This window comes from Chlorocebus sabaeus, chromosome 9, assembly GCF_047675955.1.
Source record: "Chlorocebus sabaeus isolate Y175 chromosome 9, mChlSab1.0.hap1, whole genome shotgun sequence".
In the NCBI taxonomy this organism is placed as follows: domain Eukaryota; kingdom Metazoa; phylum Chordata; class Mammalia; order Primates; family Cercopithecidae; genus Chlorocebus; species Chlorocebus sabaeus.
In genome coordinates, this window is record NC_132912.1 from 20386083 (window position 1) to 20391558 (window position 5476).

The window sequence follows — 5476 nt, forward strand, 5'->3', positions numbered from 1 at the left end:
AGTTAAAATGAGGTTGTTGAGATCACAGGAGACTCCTCAGTTTATGAAGCAATAAACTCCAGCAGAAGGGGTGTGTTCCTGGAAGGGGAAAGGCATCCATGTGGATTACAATTTTAATTTTAAAATTTTATTTGAAGTTCAGGATGTGCAGGTTTGTTACATAGGCAAACGTGTGCCAAGGTGGTGTGCTGCACCTATCAACCCATCACCTTGGTATTAAGCCCAGCATGCGTTAGCTATTTTTCCTGATGCTCTTCCTCCCCTTACCCTCCTTCAGCAGGCCCTAGTGTGTGTCATTCCCCTCTCTGTGTCTGTGTGTTCTCATTGTCCAGCTCCCACTTATAAGTGAGAACATGTGGTGTTTGGTTTTCTGTTCCTGCATTAGTTTGCTGAGGATAATGGCTTCCAGCTCCATCTATGTCCCTGCAAAGGACATGATCTCATTTCTTTCTATGGCTGCATAGTATTCTGTAATGTATATGTAATATGTGAATTTTCTATTGTTTTGCTTCATGACCTGATGTGAAGCTTTATTAAGGCACTAGGATGAGAGTTCATTTACTTCAGATAGACTGCTGTAGTCAGATTGATTTTCTTGTCATAAAATCACAACAAATACCTAACCTGGCCGTTGTCATCCAGAGACAGGAAAACACTCAGCTCCCTCTAAAACTGCAAGAACAGTCCACTGCAAACTTCTCTCCGCCTCTCTCATAAGGATCAAACCAAGACCCCTGGATTATAAGAATCCAGTCAAAGTGCATCTGCACTCATGGATACATATATCAGTTTCTTGAGAAAAATTCTCTCTCTGCCAATAATACATCAGACCATGCGATACCTGCCCATGTAACAGTTATGGAAACAAGGCCAGGCGTCATGGCTCACACCTTAATCCCAGAACTTTGGGAGGCTGAGACAGGCGGATCACTTGAGGTCAAGAATTTGAGACCAGCCTGGTCAACATGATGAAACCCCATCTCTACTAAAAATACAAAAATTAGCCAGGCTTGGTGGCACACGCCTATAATCCCAGCTACTCAGGAGGCTGAAGTAGGAGAATTGCTTGAACCCAGGAGGTGGAGGTTGCAGTGAGCCGAGATCACACCACTGCACTCCAGCCTGGGCAGCAGGATGAGACTCCGTCTTTAAAAAAAAAAAAAAAAAATACAGAAACAAACTTTGTGATATCGCGCATGTGACTTCTCAAAGCCCAGGCTACTTCATCTATAAAGTAAGGACAAAAATAGTACCTAATTCCTAGAATTCTTATGACAAGTAAGTGGTCTAAAATATTTAGCTTAGTGTTCTGCCATTAAACTCAAGAACAGTTTGCTATGCAACGATTATTGTTGCCAATGAAAGATCCGTTGATTTTGGTAGCAAGAATGCTGTCTTAGTCCTTGAGATAAACTGAAGGCGAAAAAGCCGAGAGGAACAATTAACTGGATGAACAGATTGCAAAATAAGCAATTCAAACTAGAAATTGTATAGCAGGAAGACCATTTCCCCTACAGTCTTGTTACTCATTCTCCCTCAAGTCTCATTTTCTTTCCAGCATTTATGTCAGTATTATTCATTCCCCATTCTAAACTATAAAAAAGCAAAAAGAAGGGAATTTCAAACATGAAGTGATTAAAAAAATTAAAAATTAAATACCAAAACCCAAGTCTATATAAAGAACAGATAGTGGGTTATGGAATTTAAGGAGGTAACTGCCTTATATGTTCTTTATTCATTTGTTAATTTATGTACGGTTTTACAGAAAAATCAAATAAGGCTGCTGAGTGTTATTTTGAAAACTATTTTTATGTTTCTGTATCTAATTTCCCTGTTAGCAAAATCAGGAAAATTTTTCTGACATCTCAAAGTCGTTTAAAAGAGAATTCATAAGTATAAGATGTTTTAAGCATATACAAACAAACTTTATACGAATAGCCTAGGTCACAGATTCTAGCTTCTGAACTTGTTTACCCACAGACTATTTCTGACACCAAATGTGTGGTGGGTTTTTCCCACACCAGCCAATTCTCCAATTTTCCAAACAACTGGATTTCCTACCATCCACTCAACTCCACTAACTACCTAGGGCAAGTAGAGACCCCAGGGGTGAAGAATTCAGTCTCACAGGACCGCCCCCCCACTCCCATTTCAGATGCCAAAAGCAAGTCTCGGGTCACCCATATTTCTAGCTGACCAGGTAAAATTTGCAGAACCCCACGACACACTTTTCAGTCCCAGTAATTTGCTAGAATAGCTCACAGATCTCAGGAAAACCATTCACTCACTGTCACCAGTTTATTGCAAAGAATATAACTCAGGAAGAGCCAAATGGAAGAGAGGCATAGGGTAAGATGGGGGAGGGCACGGGGCTCCCATGCCCTCTCTAGGTGCTCCACCCTCCCAGCACCTCCATGTGTTCCCCATCTGGATGCAGGGGTTCTTATGGAGGTCTCATTACAGAGGCATGATTGATTAGTCATTGATCATTGGGGATTGACTCATTAGCTAGCCCCTCTCCCCTCCTGGAGGTTGTGAGGTGGAGCTCAAAGTACAACCCTCTAATCAGCCGCCATCCTGGAACTACCTAAGGGCCCAACAAGAGTCACTTCTTTAGAACAAAAGATGTTCCCATCACTTGGGAAATTCCAAGGGATTTAGGAGTTCTGTGTCAGGAACCTGGACAAAGACCAACTGTGTGACACTGTGTCACACAACCCTGTGAGTCAGGGATCTTTACCATCCCCCTCTCCTTCTGTGACACGTGCTCTTGCTTGCAACAATAGGAATGCACCTGGACCAGGTGTGATGGTTCACACCTGCAACCCCAGCACTAGGGGATACTGAGGCGGGAGGATTACTTGAGGCCAGCCTGTGCAACACAGTGAGACCCTATCTCTACAAAAAATTAGGAAATTAGCTGACTGTGGTGGTGCTCGCCTGTAGCCCCAGCTACTCAGGAGGCTGGTGCAGGAGGATTGCTTGAGCCCAGAAGTGCCAGACTAACAGACTAAAGTGAACTAATATTGCACCACTGCACTACAGCTTGGGTGACAAGCAAGACACTGTCTCAAAAAAAGAAAAAAAGAAAAAAAAATATCTGCTCAGATACTCCCATCATTCCTGAAGCAACTCCAAGCAGATGTCTCTGTAATGTGATAGTAAACTCACCTGGGAAGAGCAAACAAAACAAATTCATCTATTCAATGCATGTTTGTTGATCACCTTCCAAGATCCAAGTACCATTTTACATGCTGGAAGTAGAGTGATGTATTTATTTCACAAATAGTGTTGTTTTGTGCCAAGCACTGGTCTAAGCACTTTACAGATATTAGTTATTGAATTCTCTTATTATCCTTGTGAGGCAGGTGCTCTTACTGTCACTATGTTGCAGAAGAGAAAAGCAGTTACTTAGTGGTTGAGCCACTGATCCACGGCCACACAGCAAGGAAGAAGCAGAGACCAAATACAAACCTGGAGACTTTGCTCTTGGCCACTACTCCGGGCTGTCTTTGGAACAAAACAGTAAACAAACAAACAAACGAAAAAACCAGCATAAATCCCTGCCCTCATGAGTTTACATTCTAGTGAGGAGCTACAGACAATCTGTTATCTAAGTAATATCTATGTATACATATAGTAAGTTAGAAAATGAATGCTATGTAGAAAAACAAAAGAGAGGAATGATCAGGAATGAGAAGCAGATTTCTCTGTAAGTGGGTAATCAGGAAAGGGAACATTTGAGCACTGACCTAAGAGTATTTCAGACAAAGGGGGCAGCAAGTAGAAAGACCATGCAGAGGAAACCTTCCAGCACTTTCAGGAAGCAGCTAGGATGTCACTGTGGCCGGTGAGGAATGAGTTAAGGAGAGTCCTATAGAAGTCAGAGAGAAAATGTGACCGTGTGTTCCTGAGAAAGATGGAAAACCAGTGGGGAGTTCAGAGCAGTCCAGGGAGAAGATCTGACTTCCTACTGAAAAGGTTTACTCTGACTTCTGAGCAGGATAAAGGAAGAAACAGGAGACCAATTAGGAGGAGGCAGATGTCATCCAATGTCCTATAACAGGGACCTACCATACCAGTCCATGGCTTAGGAACTGGGCCACACAGCAGGAGGTGAGTGGCAGGTGAGCAAACAAAGCTTTATCAGTATTTACAGCCACTACCCATCACTCACATTACCATCTGAGCTCTACCTCCTGTCAGATCTGCAGTGGCATTAGATTCTCATAGGTGGGCAAACCCTATTATGAAATGTGCATGTCAGGGATCTAGGTTGTGTACTCTTTATGAGAATCTAATGCCTGATGATCTGTCACTGTCTCCCATCACTCCCAGATGGGACCATCTAGTTGCAGGAAAACACACTCAGGGCTCCCACTAATTCTACATCATGATAGGTTGTATAATTATTTCATTATATATTATAATGCAATAATAATAGAAAGAAAGTACACAATAAATGCAATGAGCTTCAATAATCTTGAAACTATCCCTCCACCCCTGTCCGTGGAAAAATGATCTTCCATGAGACTGGTCTTTGGTGCCAAAAACGTAGGGGACTGCTGTCTTACAAGATGTGAAGGTTCTTGATGGTAAGAGACACAACACAATGACAATATGCAAGAAGGCAGAACTCTCTGCCACTTACAGCTCACAAGGAGAGGAGGTTGCCAGGCAGGGCCACACGGGACTGCACCCCAGAGAAAGCAACAGCAAGCTGACAGTGGAGGGGATAGGTTACATGTGCCAAGTGGGGTAAGAATAGCTAGGGTTCTGGGCTCCCTGTGGATGGGTCAATTTGAATATGGTGGAGGACTCTGGAACATAGAGGCTGCTCCTACTTGTCAGGCAAGTGGCCCAGGGGCAATGAGGGTGAATGTTTAGTAGTTTGAATGTGAGCCCAGGCAGGGAAGTGGTTGCAGCATAGACTTAATTGGCTATTCAAGAAGGGAATAGACCAGCCTCCAGCAAGGACCTCAAAACTTGGTTAAGATGTAAAACAAAAACATAAATAAACTACATATATTACAATGAAGTAATGAAGACGGTGAGTATTAGTCCGATGGTGGTTCTATCTGAAGCAAGAGCCAACACTCTTTGCTGATGGGTTAGATATGGGGTGTGTGAGAAAGAGGAGTCCATAGGATCTCCAAGTTGAGGACCTGAGTCTGGATGGCAATTGCCGCTAACAAAGATGAACAAGACCACAAAATGAACAAGTTTGTAAGGAAAAGTTAGAAGTTTAGTTTAGAACATTTGGTGTTTGAAATGTCTTTTTTTAAAATATAAGATATTTAAGTAAACTTGTTGAGCAGAAGATAAATTTATGGCTCTGAAGTTCAAAAGAGATGTCTGGACTGGAGATATAAATTTGGGGGTGTTTGACATAAATACGGTATCTAAAGCCATGGGACCCGGTGAGATCATCCAAGAAGTGAATGTAGATAAAGAAAAATATATGGCCTACTGACTG